The sequence below is a fragment of the Chiroxiphia lanceolata genome, chromosome 14, assembly GCF_009829145.1.
Source record: "Chiroxiphia lanceolata isolate bChiLan1 chromosome 14, bChiLan1.pri, whole genome shotgun sequence".
In the NCBI taxonomy this organism is placed as follows: Eukaryota; Metazoa; Chordata; class Aves; order Passeriformes; family Pipridae; genus Chiroxiphia; species Chiroxiphia lanceolata.
The window spans coordinates 5,704,054-5,723,190 of record NC_045650.1 but is presented as its reverse complement, the minus strand read 5'-3'; the positions used below and the strand labels follow the sequence as shown (position 1 = coordinate 5,723,190).

Sequence of the window (19,137 nt, the reverse complement as noted above, 5' to 3'; positions counted from 1 at the left end):
GTAGCTGTCAAGTTGTGAAGTAGCTACACAAAAGCACTGAAATGCTTATAGTGAAACAAACAAAAAGGTGTTATTTCAGAGCTCCAGATTTAATCAGTGCTTTCTGCCCTAAAAAATATTCATTTGAACATAAAAGAAAAATTTGATCTGGCTCTTATGATTCTGCATATACTGACTTTTACCACTTAATCCTGTGTTCAGCCTTACTAGGCTGAATTTTGTACCATGAGCATTGAATCTCGAATCAGGACAAGGATGGCCAAGAGAGTTGGTCTGGACAGGCCAGTTTTAAGAGATTTCCAACCAAAGAACATAAACAGTGGCATGTGCTACTCAGCAGGAGTTCTGAACTCAGAGGGGTTTGGTTGTCCCCTGCCAGCAGGCAAGGATGACACAACCATTCCCTCACCCCCTGTTCCCAGCTGGGTGGCGGAAGAAGAGAATAGAAGAGAAGAGCAAAAAAACTCACGTGTCAGGGCAAAGACAGTTTAATAAGGAAAGGGGAATTAAAAAGAAAAATGAAAACACAGGTAACTACCACCTCCCACGAGCAGGCTGACGTCCAACCAATCTCTGAGCTGTGGTGATTTTGGAAAGACCCCCGACCACCCCGGTGTGACTGCTGAGCATGACAGTCCATGGCAGGGACTGCCCCTCTGGCTCTCCTGGGTCAGCTGTCCTGGCTGGGCCCCCTCCTACCTCTTGTCCATCTGTCCAAAAACACACGTGTCACGTACAGAATTGTGCAAACAGCACGTGAAAGAAAAAAATACAATCACAAAGATTTAGTCTGGAATTTCTGGGTAATTTTTTTCTTTTTTTAGCCATTTTTGAGGAATACATATTTCTTCCTCAAGAGGTAATTGGCCAGTGTTCTGGAACTTTTGAAAGCAGTATTTGCCTAAATAAGAAAACCACATTAAGACAAAACATTCCATTGAAATCAAGGCAGTATTTGGCATTCAGCCATTTTACAGCCATACTCTCAGTTACAGATGCTATAGTTCAGTCAGATTGTGGATACTGTTGAGTGTGGGTAAGTGGGATTTGTTCTCATTTTAAAACTTGCCAGAAAGTTCACACAAATGAACTGCAGTCGACTGCATCTGAGTCCAATTAAATGGAGTTTATTGTATTAAAAGAACTGGATGGTTTGGATTTTACCAGTCATATCTGTAGACAAAACCTAAGCTTTTGATATTGTTTGCTAAGTTTTCAAAGGCACATTTTCTATCAGACAACAAACATTCTTTGTGATGTCGACCCTATTTTCACTCACTACAATATTTGCACTCTCTCATATTTTCTCACTTTCAAAGAAAGTCAACTCTATCAAAATCCAAGTCCTCTCTTCAATTTCTGTTTCCATTTGCTCTTTTTCAAATGAACAATGAAAATTTCTTTTCTTCTCAGTCTTTGAACTATGAGGCAAAGGCGCAGGTAGGAGATTATACATATAATGGTGTTTTGTTTCCTCAAGAGTTGGCTGAAACAGAAGCATTTTGGACATGGTGAGAAATGAGAACTTACAGAAGAAACCACTACAGCAAATAGTATTTTACTTTTGCTTTAATAACTTTCACATTTCTTGGAATTAATATAAAATAAAATGACTAGGAATATCTTAAGAGATGGAAATTTATATATTGACTGAGTAGCAGAAAAATTACATACAGATCCTCTCTACTTAAGGTCTGTTGAATTAATGCACTTGTAGGGCTTTAGATTTCTAATAGCTTTTTTTAGTCCTCTGAAGAGATGCATTTTTTAAACCAATGCTTTTGGATGGTTCATATGTGTTAATGTAGAACAATTCAGTGAAATGTGAATCCTACACCAGCACTCAGACTGAACTTAGAGTTCTGTGAGGTGAAGGACAAGATAGTCTCTGTTTTTCAGTATAAATGAAACCATTTTAGCACAAACCTCCATCTTTTCATCAGAAAACTTGTTATCATGTGGCTCACAAAGTTTAACAAGTTGCTGTAGTTGCTGACAGGGTAACTTCTGGAAGTGCCAGACCAGGTTTTAACCATGTTCTTTTATTCCAAGGAATTTGTCCCTTACAAATGGCCAGATTTCCTTTGTACTTCTTAAACCAACTCCTCCTTTTCCTGGGGAGCTTTTTTGCAATTTGCTGGTTACTGTGTAACCTAAACTATGTTAAGAGTAAACCTATAATTTCCCCCATCACATGGGAGCTCTCATATACACATTTGACATGACATAGATATTTCCCATTATACAAATTAAGGTAAGCTTCTCACTTGCTGTGTTTTTTAAAATAAAATTTTGTAGCAATTTCTTGCTGCTACTCTGAGCTACAGTTTCATGTATTGCAATGATATATCATTGGTGTGATCAAGAGTTTTTCCTTAACTTTATTGCAAAGTAATTTGATTTCCACACTGCTTTTCTTTTCCCTGTAGTCTTTTTGAAAATATTAAAATATATTAAAAGCTTCTTTTTCTTGTTTTTTTTTTTTTTTTTAACTGAGAGGTTTTTTAGCTTACATTTTGCATTAAAAAATTGTTCAAAAATTGTTTTTTCTAATTCAAAGTGATGGTTTTTACATTTCAATTTTACTATGTGCAGTGGTACTTCATTATTTGGTTACAGTTTTAATTTTAAGTGCTAAATTGTTGTGAGACTTTTCACACCACATAGTGAACGCCAGATATCAACCTCAGGTTAGTAAATATCCCTCTGTGTTTCAGAAGTGAGGAGTTACTTTTCAAACACTTTTGACTTCACAAAGCGTGCTGTGGAACCACGGAACCTTCTTCTGTCCCTTCCATTTTTCTTTTTCATTAGTGGTATTAGTTTGTTTAATTTGACAAGTTCTAATGACCAAAATGTGATGCTGAAAGGCTGAATAATAGCCCAGCTGATTTTTGTCCTCCTTGGAAGAGAAATGTGCCAGAGACAAGCTGTCCTCTCTGGCAATCTTATTAGAGAGATTGAGAAACGAATGGAGCTATTAGAAAAAAACCCAGTTAGGATGTATATGTGAGGAATTATGGCTCTGCCCACGGGGGTGAAAAGCAATGACTCCATTTAGATTTTCAGAATTATGGTTTCTAGAAATGTCACAGAGGAGTAAAGAACTTTCCATCTCCATCGTTCATCACATAATTGGCTGAGCCCCTGTCAGGGTTCACACGACTCCCGGTGTTGGCGTCATTAGTCTCAAACTTCCAAGACAAAGATAAGATTTCTGCTATGACATATAATCAAAAAGATATTACTTTTTAAAGATAAATAGTTCATTCTGTTCTCTGATCTGGATCTAATAAACTAAGATCAAAAGAAAGCCATTTTTTGCTAGTTTATGAAATGCTACTTTTGGAACAGGAGTCAAAGCTTATTCTGTCTCTTCAGTGCTGCAATTCTCCAAACTGGCCCTTTAGCAAAGATTATCAGTTGTTCTCATTTCATGATTGTGTTTTAGAATTATTGATTTCTGATAAAAGAACTATTCATTTGCTGTCAAAAAATTCAGTACAATTTGTTTTTAAAGTGCTCTGACTTCCTGACAAAGCCCTCATGTTTTATATATATATAATGTAAATATTCATTGTAATTGAACAAAATAGACAAATAAATAGATAAAAAGGCTTAGATTCCAGTACCTTTTTGATTGCTCTACATCCTAATAGGACTGCAGGGGGGAGTTTTTATTGCAACATTTTTTCCCTTTGCTCACCTAATAGTTTTACTGAGCTGCTATTTTTTTATTTCTTACGGGTTTTTTCATTGTTTTTTTTTAATGTACTGTATTCATTAATCAGTACATAAAAGATATAAAAGTAACTTAAAATGAATTAGTGTGTTAAATCTTAAAACAGGTATATTTAAAAAGGAAACAACTTGACTCAGTGGGTTTAATAGTTTTGATTGTTTTAGGTTTAATGAATGTGATTTATTTTCATAGTGTTGTTGAAATAGTTCTTTTCATAATGGTTAACTGATAAGAAAGATTATCATTCCACCAGGGTAGTGATGACCAGTGTTTAAGCAAGATGGTTCCAGTACTTCCACATTTCTGTTTGAGGGCTCAGTTGCAATTTCAACCACCTTTTCAGGCTAATTCCACCTTTCTGATTTTTCTTGTGCATCAGCTGTATCTTTACTGTCAAACGCTGATAGAGGTGTAGTTAACAAGCTAATACTTGGCCAAAAGATTTGGCTGTGGCTGAAAGATTTATATCATCCAGTTTTAAGCTTTGTCTTGCTCGTTTGTGGGTTTAGCTCCCAGTATTGCATTCAAAGAGTTTTCTGGGAACTCTGCCTTGTACTATAAATGAAAGTGAGTCCTGCGCCTGCTGCTCTGAGTGTTCCTATGAGCTGTTGTTGCATTATTTGCAAGTTACTGGAATATAAAAGACATGTAGGGCATAAGGCAGGAACCACTGGTTGCAAAAGTACATAAGTTTAAGTACTTTTTTGAGCCCCCATTCTTTTTGTTCAGAAAGAAACAATCTCAGTTAATACTACATCACTTGTTTATCTTTTGTACCTTATGTAAAAGACCTCTTTTAGCTTCTGTTTCACCATTTGATGCTGATTCCACTTTTTCTTCTGCTCTGATTGTTTCCAATGTTACTTACAAGGCATGTTATTACAGATAAACACCATAATTAGTGGGTAAATGATAAGGCTTAATTTTATTCTGAGCCCACAGGGCCTGAATTAGAGAATATTTGAAGAATGCTGACAAATTTCCCATTTTTCAAATGTCATTTTGTTTCAATAATGAAAGGAAACATTAGAGAGGCCAACAATAGAAATTATTATAGTTCATTATATAGTTTGTAATAATCTTTGTAGTTAGTCTGCAACACTAGATTTTGAAGTTCATTGAGTGCTCTTCTTCTGATTACTTTATGTTTTATGTCTAACTTAACTCTTGTAGGTAGCCTAACTGGAGTTTCTTTTGAAGAAGGTAGGGGTGCTTATAGTATCAGAAAAAAATATTGCAATATTTAATATATTTTAAGTTTAAAATTGCTATTTTAATTTATTTACTTTCATACCTTAAGTTTCAATTCTGGTTTTTATTTAGTTTTGGATTTAGTAAGAAGATAACTGTCCCAAGATAAACATTCTCATGGATACAGTAGAGTATTTTAAATGGTATATTGCTACAGTAAGGAATGGAAGGACAATTTCAGTTTGACTCTGGTGGGTAAGTATTCTTCAGCTTGTTTTCAGATGTTGAACAGGTTTTAGTAGCAAAATTTATGGAATTCATACAACTGCTGTTGAATATATTGGTTTAGAAGGACAAGATGGCAATTAAACTTAGATGATTGTTGATTATAATAGAGTTAAGTTGTTATAGCAACTGGAGCTCTCATCTTTCCACTGTACACAGAAAAGCACATACTAAAGAAAATGAAGGGAAGAAGACTTATCTTTTCCTTTCTCCCAATAGTCTGCAACATAATTAACATAATTGATATTCAGAATTTTTCCTTTTGCAGTTTCTAGTACTTAAACATTACTATGCAAATACAATTAATTCTGCAATCATCAGACTTAATTCACTGAAATAATTCCATTTTTTTAGTTAATACTGGATTTAAGCTCTCTATCATCTTAACCATTTAATTAAAAATATGTAATAATTTCAGTCCTTTTACAATTTATAGGAACATTAGGTTTGTTGTTTTTCCTTCCTTTTCAAGAGTTAAGGAGGTGTAGTGCTGTACTCAGTCATACTGTTGTTAAAACTGGGTATCTTCTGCTGATTAGAAACCATAGCACTGCAATGAGTCAATGGCAGTTATTGGGAAAATTCGAGGTAGGAATATTTTCTGTGTGTTCAATATATTGGATTAGCTTAAAAGGTGTTAAAATGCAAGTCCAAGGCTTCTGTTCCAATTTATGCCAGCTGATTCTTTTGAGAGCTTTTCAGCAATTTATGAGTGTTTAGAGAAAAGTTTCATAATCAGCTGGCAACACTTTGAATGCTCTATGTGTGTGTGAAACAATTGAAAATTAGGAAATCTTAAATTTATTCCCTGTTCTGCCCCTGATCTGAGGTGGTAGCTAAGTTAGAGATGAGGAAAAGCCTTGATTCACTATCCATGGAAACCTTAGATCCTGCAACATGTGTGTCCCCTTTTTTTGGCTTTTATTTTTTTTTTAGTTTTTTTTATCCCTGCAGACAACAGAACCCTGCTGCTAGGTTGTCCCTGATTTACTGCCAATCCTCTTGACCTGTCCAAAATTAAAAGAACACAGCTGCATGTGGAACAACAACAAGTTTTTAATAACATTTTCATAGAGACATTTTTGAACAACTCCTTTCCTTGAATGAATGACACGATGGAATAGTACCAGTTTCCTTCTCAGTTGGTCATCAGAAAATGTGAATGCTGGAGTCTGTTAGGCACAGGAAATTGTGTTTGGACTTCTGCCTTCATTAGGTTAAAAGAACAGGAACTTTTGTTCTTCATTTTATATCAGCTGCAAAAAAAAAAAATTGTTGTTTTAAATTTAGAGGTCAAGAGAAATTAGTTTGATGTAAATGAATTGAAAAGCACTCAGGGTTTTGATTTTCTTAATAACTCCCAATTATTTGTTTTGAATATGTTTGCCATTTCTAAAGAGAACACTTTTAGGCTAGATAGAGCTGTTGAGAACTGAAATGTCAACTAATAGTTTTAATTACTTGCTCAGGATCCTTTCAAAGGTAGTTTGAAAGAAAATGAACACACGCTCTCCATTAAAAGAGATGAGGTTTAAATGCCTCCAAATAATGTCTAATTTCAAGTTGCAGAGTTTATGTAAAAAAATGAATAGCCCTTTTTGTGGAACCAGCTCTGGCAAAGGTAGGCTGTGCCATTTCCAATACCTGGCAGCAGAGGAGTAGTTAAGTCTGACCATTAGAAACCCTTATCATTAGAGTTTGCTGTTTAGCTATAAAAATTTGCTCAGGGCTAAAAATTAGGCTCAGCAATTCCAAACATATGAGGCTTTAAATTACTATTAAAATGTACACAAAAAGCAAGTTTGCTTACAAATCCATTACATCTACACTGATAGTTCTCTTCTAGTTCAATATTTTATGTGCTATGAGCTGAGTATTCTGAAAGTAGGTAGGCAATGTTTCTGATCACTAGGTTAGAGCCTATTTTTCTATCTCCTCCAAGTTTTTTTCAGATCTTTTATGGAGACTTTAAATTACATCTGTGCAAAGATAAGTGTTTTATTTCCTCAGATTTAACTTTATGGTTTTCATTTTTAATAACTTTCATTTTCTTGAAGTATGATATCCTCATCCAAGGCCATCTGCTTCTTTTCCTGCTCTTTTTGAAAGAACTTCTCTGTTTTGGGCAGCTTACCTTCTGCTGACCAGAGGGTGAAATGATAGAGTTGTCCTGGTTTGACTGGATCCCCAATCCAAATCCCTTCGTGGTGCAGGTGTGTCTCTTTAGCAGGTGCAGCTTTGTTCAGCTTCACTTTGTAGCCACAGCACTATTTTGTAGAGAATCTTTCCAAAATACAGTATTTTCTAATCTCAGAGATGGGAATGAAGTGAAATGCAAGGAAAGATTTAGAGCTGTAACAGTACGTAGGAAAACAGTTTCTGTGTTTCTAAGGATTTTGGTGTTTCACAGTGAGAGTGATTGGTTGGAACCCAAACTGCAGAAATTCCCTGGGCAAGAATTTCTCCACTGGCTGTTGGAGGACTGCAGGCCTGGGAAATGCAGGATCTTGTCAGGCTGCCACTTTGGCAGCTAAAATGAACCAAGCTTGTAACCTCCCAGGGATCCATGTAGGTCTCAATAACTTCTGAGCCAGCAGAGTCCCACAGTCCTTGAGCCTGCATCCCTCTGCCACTCATGACAGGTTCTGCTGCTAAATTCCTGCTGCTCCTCAGAGCTAAACATTTTATGGATTATTTAAATTTAGTACAGTGAGAGGGAGAGTTTCAAAATAAAGGACACACCTACCTCTCCTTTGAAGTGCAGATTTGGCAGGACACATTGTGATGGCCATCTGTAGAAGTAGGATTTCACCTCTGCTTTTTCTTTTTGGAAACTGGAATAGTCAGTCACCTGTACATACTGTCTCTGAAATAAATCAGGTCCCACACAGCACAAAATCTTCCTGCTTGCCATCTTTCTAGTACTGAGATTTAAATGTCTGGATATTGCAGATTTATATATTTCTCTATGTTACAAATAATGATTTTAATTAATATCATTTAATTAAACATCTGACAACACTATAGCTGTCAACATATTTGAAAAACGTTATATTACAGGCAGTATCCACATTTAATCCCTCAGTATTTCCCTTTGGAATTCTGGGTCTGCATCCACTTGGCTCTTATCTCAGTCCTATATGCACCAGCTTCTATGGCTCTATTTTTGTACCTCAGCAAGTATTAGAGGTAGATTAAAAAAAGCACTTCAAATTTTTATATAAAAAATAAATACAATAATAAATAATTAAAAAAGCATTTCAAATTTTATTTGCAGTCTTTGTCCATGAATATGATAATGTAAACATTTATCATCAATATTGTAATATACCTTCAATCTTCCAGACAATACTTGGGATTTCATAAGGCCAGAGCTTTTCTGTTGAATGGGCAGAAACTTCTTCAGTGCAGGTGTCACCCTGTGTCACTGTGTCAGCACAGTTTGGGTGGGTTCACAGAGAGGTACAACTCTCATCTGGTTCTGATGTGAGAGTTCACATCCTTTCAGGGCCATTTTCAGTGAGGCATTGCAACAACTGTATTTGATATTTCACTTGACTGCTTTATTAACACTTTATCAGCCTTATCAACATCAAGAAAATACATGGAAAAGTCCTTAGTTCTCTCACTGTGATCAGAAAAAATAAGGAGCATTCTGCTTTACAAAGGAGACAACAATTAGCTGGCTGTGTAGGCTGGAAATGGTGAGCTCCTTTCTTTCTCCTGCTTTGATGAACCAAAAGAAAACATATTGTATTGTTGGTTTAAAGTCATTTCAATTCAGAGAGAATTCTCAGTAGTTCTCCAAATTATCCAAGTTTTCTGAGGCTATAGTTATTCCCTAAAGCTTGGAAGGTGTCTGGGGCAGTGTTTTTCACAAATGCAGACCCTGAAGAGTTCATTTATCTCCAGCTTTTTGATTTGCAAAAGTAGCTTTGAGAGTTGTATCCCAGTTTATGAGCTGCAGAAACGCTGCACTGGGTACTGCATGGTTTCTTAGATGACTTGAAATAATGGTTGGTTATTTTTTGCGGTTTGAGACGAATCAGAGACAAACCCATCCATTTTCATGTCTTTTTCAGATGATTAAATCCAAACCTGAGATGTAGATTTCCACGGTATTTGAAGGGATAATCCACCCTTGCCCTCATCCCAGGTGGTTTTGGGCATAGTTGAACAAGTTAGTGAAGGCAGAGGTCACGATTTTCTATTGACATTCCTTTTTCATTTCTAGGTAACGTTAAGAAAACAATCTCTGGTGAAATTGCTCTTTTTTGTCATCTCAAATAAGCTACTTCTTTTCTTTAAAGGCTTTGGTTAAATTTAGTGCAGATGCCCATTGAAGTGTAGAAAACAGACCATGTATTCTAATTGGGAATTTTGTACAGAGCTGCAAAAGTTCAGATAAAGGGAAGAGAGAGAGAGAGAGCAATTAACCTCAGCTTGTTCTGTAGAAGACACTGAGACCAAAGGAATGGAATTGGTTTGGTATTTTTAGACTGATTTGATATTTTCAAAATTGTAAGCAGGCTAACTAAAAATCTGATGGACATTTAACAGAGTTTCATTATCTTATTTTGGAGTAGTGCTAATTGAGTACACAATTTTTTCTACTACAGGCCTTAATTGATTTTATTCTGGAATGCTGTAAAATCTGAAGAGACACGATGTATTTCATGTTTTTGACTATTTGAGAATGAGACATGCTTGTTGACTATGCTCTCTATGGGGTAGCAAACCAGAAATAATTAGCCTCCAGAAGATGAATTCTGAGAAATATATATTTTTTTTACATACTTTTCAAAGTAGAGTTTACAGCCTAGTTGTTATATCTTTCCAATTCTAACATAATACTCCATAGTAATTTACGTATAACTTTTTAGATTCAGTCTTCTTTCTGATCAACCAGAAAAATTGGTGCAGGTCCACCAAATTAATTACCTGCCTTCACATCAGCCAAGCCTCCTTTCATATCATCCCTGAGGAGCTGCACCAGCCTCATCTTGATCTCCCTTAACTGAGCAGGAGACTCAGATTTGGGGTTTAAATCCCTACCTTGATTTCTGTCACCTCTATACACTCGTCTTACACAAAGGACAATCTGCTTTAAATTTTCCATATGTCCCATTGCAGGAAATGCAAATCCTTATGGAAAATCAACAAAAAGAACCAATGGAAAGGAAGGAAAGAGTAACTGGCTTTTGCCTTTTCCTGGGATATAGTTCACTGTAGAGTTGGTTAAATGTGACCATTATTTACTTCTGTGCAGACTTTCATTTTCCTTTTCTTCTGTATATTCATGAATTTATCTTCTCTTCCCACCTTGATATAATACATTGTTCTTCTTAACAACTGAGGCCTTTCAAATACTGTCTATTTTCTTTTCCCCATAGGGAATTAAAAATCCTATGGATTCATAACTAACCAGAGTAGATACATAAAAGTCTATTTGATTTTCATGTATTTTAATAATTCCAAATATCTCAAGCATATTATGGAAGAAGAAAAAAAGTAATCTGCAGGATTTTTCAAAAGGCAAGGAGAGTAATATTGTCACTGAAGTAGGTAGAGGCCTGATAGATTTAATAATGTTGAATGTGAGGCAGTTATGCTTTATTTTTTTTATATCTCTACCGTAATCTGTGTTAAAAGAAAATGTTCCCAGCATGCAGGGAAAAAAAAAACCAAAACAACAAACTTTCCCCATTAAATGCTTCACTACATTATTTAAAACTCATTATTTGTAAATAAACTTTAGAGAATCTCCTTGACAGGATATAATTTATGTTGTTTTCGATTTTATTCTCTGAAAACAACATAAATTCTCAACTAATTAGCAAACAGGCTAATTTATGGTACTTTTTTCCCTTCAGTACCGATAAGTTTAAGTATTGTTTTAAAACTATTTGTCATACTAAGATCCTGATTCTGCAAAGGATTAAACACAGAAGTTCATACAATCAGTTTTAAAATCTGATGCTTGGAAGAGATGTAAAGATGACCATGACTTCTTTACTAGGCTGAGTGCTTCAGTCCCAGTCAACCTGCTTGTAACAGGCTTTAGTTTCTCTGTCCTGAGGTGTTTCCAAAAATGTTGCAGTTGGAATCATGAATAGTTGGCTTTTGTTCTGATAATATAATGGGTAAAAATCAGTTTTCGGGTGTATAAGATCGGCATCGTTAAAAGGAGTAGTTAGCTGACTGTCAGAGTTGTACTCTAATCAAAGGCACTGGGATATTTAAGACAGAGTCTCCTAAAGGATTCTTTTCTAATATTTATTATTTTATCTACTCTATGTTAAAGATCCCTCCTTGTGGTGATATCAACCATGAACTTCTCGTTAACCACAATTAATCCAACAGCACATTATACCTGCAATGACTTCTCAGCAGTTAATGAAATAGTCATTGGCAAAGTCCAGCACAGGAGCTGTCAAGATGAATCCTCAGTCAGCCAGGATCCTTTAAGATCTGGTTAAGGAGTTATTTGCTTTATGAAGTCCTTAAGCACGTGTGTAACCACTCACTGAGTAGATGAGCTGTTCTGTCTTGGTCTCTCTGACCTTGGTACTCTGTCACAGAAATGTAATAAAAAAAGCCTGCAGCCAAAGTGGAATAGTTCAAGTAATACAAAAGAAGAATCTGAAGCCTCATCTTGCTATATTGGCCCTGCTTTGCCATCTCACTACACTGTTCATAAGCAACAACATCATCCCACAGATTACCAAAAGTCAGTTAAAAATGGTGTTTCTATTAAGGAGTTAGGAATAAAGCAGAACATTAAAATTTAAAAATCCAGTATTAGAGTATTACAGTTTTATTCAGTCAAGCTTGGCTTATTTTATACACCAAGTAAATGATTGCAAGTTAGATACCAAGACAGTTTTCTTTATCCCATTTAATTATGGCTTGATTAATATTTGATGCAGGGCTTGCAGAAAAAGATTGTTTTTTCTTAAGGCAGTAAAAACAAATTTTGGATAACGTAGGTGTTTAATCTCTTATCAATCAACAAAATATAATCCTCCTTGTTAGTGGATTATTCTGCCCTTTATTGTATCAGTGACAGTCTTTATACTAATATATCTAATATCTACATTGACCAGAGCAGAAATTACTGCATGCACCCTGCAATTTATAATCCACTCTACCCAACTCCTCATCAATTATTTTTGCTGCAAAATGTAGTGCCAGTGATAGGTATTTTATCTTAGTGCTGCATTCCCACTGCCTGTGGACTGCTGCTTTGAAGACTCTTAAAAGCCTCTCTATTTAATAGCAGTAGCCAGTGCATCTGCTCTCAAATTTGTTCCCACTTGCTCACATTCTGTTTTTCACAATAAACTTTCATACAGACACATCAAACACAGTTTGTTTAGTATCAATTTATTTCATAGTCAACCGTTCTCAAATTCTTAGTGAGACTGTGTCAAAATGCGGATTTCACCAAAAAAAAATTGTGCACAATGTGAAAAACTAATATTTTTCCTTTAAATGAATGTAACAGAATTTTCTGTAATTAAATGTAAAGTAAATGCTATGTGCTTCTAGAGGATATGGTGACTATTTTTCATATCAGTGACTTTGTCACAGAGTGGTTTCTTTCTGAAATCTTTATTTTGTGCGAACTTCCCACAAAAGAAATGAAAACACACGAGTGGACAATTATGGACCATATTATAAACATTTAATCACCCCATTTTCACAGGAAAAGTTCCCCTAACAGGCTGCAATAAATTATTTGTGTACAGGGTGACTTATAAGTATGTTAAAGCCAATGTACATTTGGGAAAAAAGAATCTGTTTTGAGACTAATTACAAACATTTGTGAGACATTGCTTAAATCTCTGCAATTTCTTCATGAAGTTCTTTGAGAGGCTTGACTGTATTTTTCTTTTTCTATCTGTTAAATTATCTGTAACTGTCTGTAGTCATGAATCTCTTGTATGATTTTGAATGGGAGGAATTTTCAGGGATTGTACTGAGTTGTATTGTCTGTCTCATATTTGCGCAGGTTAATCCAAAATCCTCTTTTCAGGGCTGGATCTCCACCCATGGGCTGGATGAGGGAAATGGAATAGGTTTTGGCTGGTCCCTTGCTTTTCTTATGTTACAGAGAGTGGGAAATCAAAGAACATTACAAGCTCTCTCTTGCCACCAATATATTGCCCTTGGCCACAACTAATCCAACATCTAGTTTGATGTACTGTAGAAACCAGACAAATAAACCTCTTTTATATTAAAGTCTTTGTGTCTCTCCTTTTTTTGATGGAAACCACAAATTCTGAGGTTTGCTTTTTGACAAGTCTGATTCCTTTAATTCAGGAAAATGTTCTTTGTGTTTTTCATATCTATCTGTGTCCATGCTTCTATTCGGTGTGTGGATTTCTTAAAACTCACGTCTCATACATATTTCCTTAAAAATAAACTTTGGGCATGGACAGTAAGCGAACTCATTCCATTTATAGACTCTGGAGGTTTGTGTTTGTTCTGGAAGACTTAATATTTGGCTGTTAAGTAGTGGTAAGAGTGCAGTGGCTGTGTGGTGCCATCTAATCCAGGTCTGTGTTTCTCTCCTAGTGGCTGCATTACAGACTCTACATTCTGCATAAATCCCACCTTCTTATGTCACTGTTCTTTTGGTAAGTGAAACCTTGAGCAGCCTTTGCATCTAAAAACCTTGTTGGCTTTCTTTTTTTTCCTTCTTTTCCATATGCTTGCCAGAGCTTTTTGTGTTCCAGCATCTGCCTTCTGATCACACATTGTTTGTGCTTCAAATAGGGAGCTGACCTTATTCAAGGTTGCAGACAATACCTGGCATATGGTCGCTACATCACGGTTTGTTACCACCCTCAGCTCTGCTAAAGCACCCAGAAATCATTTGGGTATTGACCAACACAGGTGAAGTGGTGTCAGGAAGATTACTTTTCTATCTAGGGACATGTCAGCTGTTAGATTTGCTTGACCACTCTGTTTTCTGACTTACATGAGTGTGGTAATGGCACAAATTAAAAGGAAAGAAATCTTTAGGAGAGATGAGTTTTGAAGACTGTATAACTCTTCTCTTGATTATGTAGGTGGGTCCTTTTGTAGATGCAGTATGAGATGTAGCTTCAGTAAAAATGTAGCTTCTTTTATCCCTAAACAGCACATGATAAAACCGTGACATCCCACCTTTTTTCTTTTTATGGACTTGAAGCATTTGCAGGGCTTCAAATCTGCATTGAGGATATTTTATCTATTTTATCTTTCAGATGTTGTTATCTCATCAGATATATGATGTAATGCAGAGCTGGCTTTGACTAGGTTTTCTTGAGGTTGGAGTTTTTTGATGAGTTTTTCTTGATAGGAACTAAATCTGGGTTCAGCAAAAAGTTTGTTGAATTTTCAATATCAATATCATTAGAAGAAGTTAGGTCAGAATAATGTATAATGGGAGAGGAACAGGGACATGAACTATAGGAAAAAGAATGCAAAGATGGAAGAGCGTAGTTTGGAAGCCAAAGCATGAAACAATGTGTGAAGGAGAAATTTTATCTTTTATAAGAGGAAATTAATAATGTGGTGGTGTTATAGGAAGAAAATAATCTTTGTATAAAAATCCTGATATGAAAGGTGCTGGAAGAAGCCACTTGTAGCAGATTGCAGATTTTTATTGGTCTAAATAGCCCAGAGGTTGTACTATTTCCTGCAAACTTGAGCTTTTGTGACTTCGTTAATTATCAGTGAAAGAGGTGCAGGGGATCCCTGAGTGAACATGCAACAAATAACAATTTGTACTGAGTATCAAGTTCTCTGTTGGTTGAAACCATGTTTATTCTTAGTCTGAGTTGTCTGTGCAACCGTCTTCACACTTTCTGTTTCTACTGTATAGAGTAGGAGCTATTGCAACAGCAGAACTAAGTGGGACATGAAAAAATCCAGCTTTGGATTTAATTATTTGTTTTTAATGCCAACTTTTGGTTGCTGTATTTCTTTCTGTGAATCACATGAGTTAGTTTTATATATGCTCATTTTTGGGGAGGATGAAACTCAAGTTATAGGTGTGGGCAAATAATTTTAAGCACCTTAAAATTTTCACCATGGAAAAATTAAATCACTGTAGTGATTATTAGGGACTACAAGCACACTAATTCTATATTAATACACCAATATAATTACTTTGTCCTGCTCCTTTCTTTGTGAGCAACTAGTAGGTGGTAAGTATTCTCTTTTTAAGCTATTTTCCCCTCGACATGTCAGAGGAATTATTTGAAATAATTATGAAAGAGACATAGAATATAAATGCCAGAATAGATGTAGATGGGAAAATATTACTACAGAGGGGTTTTGTAATATGTTGGAAATGTCATTTATGGTTCTGTTTTAATGAATGGGTAATTAGTTGGCTGAACATTGGCTCAATTCTTAATGAAATCTTAGTGGATTAACTCTATGCTTCATTCATATTATCCTACAGAATTTTTCTGCCTTTTTTATAATGAATAATCTTTTTGTAGTATGCCAGTACGAAAAAGAAGAATGTAGAAAATTTCTACTTTTGTGCTGTTAAGTACAATCGGAGTCTTTTTAAAAAATGCTTAAAATACATATGGTAGTGCTGTTACTGTACTTCTTTCTGTAGAAACAACCTATTTGGATATTAATTCTTACACCTGCATTTTCTGCCTTGTTTTGGTTTTGTTTAATTATATTTTTATATTCATTATCATATCATTGGGTTTTATTCTCCCTTTATTTGCCCATTGACATCATTTAAGAGTTTTCGCCTTTAGATATCCAGGTTCCTTTGTTGAAGGATTACTCCTGTCCTACACAGCAGGAGATCTCTCCCTGGAGAGCAGGACAAGAACAGGACATTCTGCTTCTTACATTTCTCAGCCCCATGGATTGAATCCAGAAAACTGTGATTTTGCCATTGCACACAGTTTGGACAAAACTGTTGGTTTATGGTTGTCAAACCTCTTAAACCTGTCTCTTATCTGTGCTATCAACTGGACAATCCTGACAAATTGCAATCCTGACAAATTGCATTCCTGAGCTTTCAGGCTCAGTTAGGAGGCTGAATTTGGAGTTTATGGCTGGTATAGTGCAATTATACGTTAAATTTTTCCAGGTTCAGAGTAGGAAGTGTGTAAAGTTTCATAAAATCAAATACTTATACCACTTCAGATTGTCTCTAAATTCAAATTTTGATTTCAAATTCTTTGTATTTTGAATCCTATAAAGCTTTAAAAATCTCAAATACAGATGTTGAATGTTGAGCCTCCCTGAAAGTGCACAAAGAAAAATTAATTCAACTCTTTGCTTTTCCTTATATATGAACCTGTTCCTGTATGAGATATGTTTATTTTCACAAAAGCTTTTAACATGTAAACTCTCCTTTTTGCCTTTGTTAGTGTGCATGACATTTTTCTTATATACATACACTTTACACTTAAGTGTTTTCCAAAATGTTTTTCTGGTTGTCTAGAAGTTTACCAAGACTTAAAAAAAAAAAACAACAAACTACCCCTATTTAATATTCAATTAAAAATATAAACATATATCTGTTAGTTTTACTTAAAAAAAAATACTTTGAATTTTCTGAATCAGCACCAGATACTGCTGCTGGTTACATTATAACTTTCTGTAGCTTTATGTGCTTAGAAAAAACAAGGTTTCAGCTAAAATAACTTGGATTTGTAATTTGTTTTCATTTTCTTTTATTTACTGTCTAGCAAAGTGCTATTTGCACTGAAATTTGACATCTCAGCTGAACCATTATATTCAGCTGTAATTAGAATAAACTATCTGCATGAATTACTGTACATTGGGTTTAGAGATTTGTTTGGAGACAACCATTTCTTACCAAAGCACAGACAGCAATTTGCTGTCTAACTTTGTACATTTGCAAAATACATTTTGTGTAACATTAATTAGGTCATTAGAAACCTATTATCTTGTCTCAAAGAAACTGATTTTAAAAGTAAGTATGTTTTCTGTGAAAGGTGACAGCTTTGCATTCAAATCTAGTTGTGATTCATTCTTCAGGTTTTGTCCTTGCTTTTCTTTATCAAAACAGAGAGGCATAAAAGCAGGTTAGAAGTAGCTCTCAGTATTGTGGTAACACTGAAAAAAAAATTAATTCTTTAAAGATCAACTTTAGTGTTTGATGACATTAATTGTATAGTGTCCAATCCTGGAAAAATAGCATTTTCCCTCCATTTTAAGAGTTGTCCAAATACACAGAGGAATTTTAGTTAGTTCTGCAGCGCTCAGAACAAGTGCAGAAGTCAGGCTAATAGGGAAAGGTGTGTCTGTGAACTACACAAGGAAGGGTTTTTTTAAAATTAAGCTGAATACTCCTGGTGACACCTGAATTGCAGCTCTATCCTAAAGCTTTTCTTGTCTCTACAGTCGTGTCTCCATTCTGAAGAGATCGACCCTTGGTGAGTGTCATAGATTAAATTAGTTTATGATTTCCAGTACAAGTTTGAGCATTATCTTTAGTACATGATCTGTAAATAAATTTTCAAGTAGAAAAAGAAAATCTGGGGAGTTCCAGTGGCCTGCTCTCAGCTATATTTTGTCTCACATACTGTGTTTGTACTCTTTCCATACTGCTGAATTGCCTAGAGACAAATTGGCCAGTTTATGCCTTACACCAAGATTGACATTTTTATGGTGCCCAGAAGACAGAGTTTTAAAATTCTACTGTTTGAAAAATTGTCCTGATATTGGAGGGGAACAATCCATGGTTCTGTGAAAGGGAAGGTCATGGTATGCTACTGAGGAAGAAATAGTTCACCTGTTCAAAAAGTGGTTGAACTGAGGTCTTCTGAGCTGGTTAAGAATTCTGGGATCCTTGGTTCCATCTGATAGAAAAAAATGCTCTCACATGGGGATAAGCATTAAAGCTTGGACTAACAGTAAGTCTCTGAGTGTATGATGAGTTTAATATACAAACCGTTTCAGAATACAATCCTTTTTTTTTTTTTGAGTAATCGTAAAGGATAGCTGTTTGTTTTACTTCTGTAGCTATCTCTTAGCTTTCCTCACTCTTCCTACCTCCAAATTGTGACCTGACTTTTAAAAATTTATAATAATTCCAATCTTGAATATTTTGAAGCTCCTGCTGACCAGTAATGATGAAGCAGAAATGACTCCTGTCTTGTGGGTAAACTCTCTGATGGAGGCATCTTACAGCTCTGCCACCCAGAGAAGGCAGGGGACTATTTCCTAATCCTTGCTTTCAGGCCCAGGTGATGCTTCTGTCCCCATGATACCTTCTGTCCCCTGCAGCTTGTTCTTGTAGTCACTGCTAAATCTTTTGCTGACTGATCCTTCAAACGGATCCCTTCACCCTGTCTCAGTGGTTTCTTTAGTATCTCCCTCATTCTGTCCATTTCCAAAACAGATTATCTATAAAGCAATTGTCCATAATGAACCAGTCCTCCATCCAGGGTTTTTCTTTTCATGCTCTGCAATGCTTTCTCTCCATCCCTCAAAGCAGGGAACTCAGTGTAGACCCTTTTCCTCCCCAAACATGCTGTAGGCAATTTAACCAATTTCACTTCTCAACCAGATTTTTTTTTTCAGTACATTGCTCTGTGCTTTCTTTAAAGCCACCTGCCTAGTTTTCCCTCTCTTTTGGAGACTTCCCTGCTGGGAGTCTGAATGCTGCTGATCATACAGGCAGGATTCAATTCAGAAAAACACAGCAAGCACAATTTACCTTTCAGCTTCCATTCCCTGTGTTGTGTCAGGGTTTTGTTTTTGCTTTCAGTGAATGCACAACCTTACCACAAATATCGTTTTGGTTGTCTTTAAAACATGGAAAATTTTCTTTTCATATTTTATATTCTAAATGTTTAGCACAAAACCCTAATAGACAAGTCCAGGAGCACTCAGTGTGGCAAAGAATTATTTTACAATCA

General features: G+C 35.6%; 1 long non-coding RNA gene across 1 annotated transcript; it reads left to right on the top strand.

The window, feature by feature from the left end:
• Window positions 1–2,194: 2,194 nt before the first annotated feature.
• LOC116793996 lies at window positions 2,195–17,649 on the top strand. Its single transcript, XR_004359667.1, has 3 exons — window positions 2,195–2,254; window positions 5,066–5,188; window positions 17,618–17,649. It is a non-coding gene; the product is annotated as an uncharacterized LOC116793996 (long non-coding RNA).
• The last annotated feature ends 1,488 nt before the right edge of the window (window positions 17,650–19,137 follow it).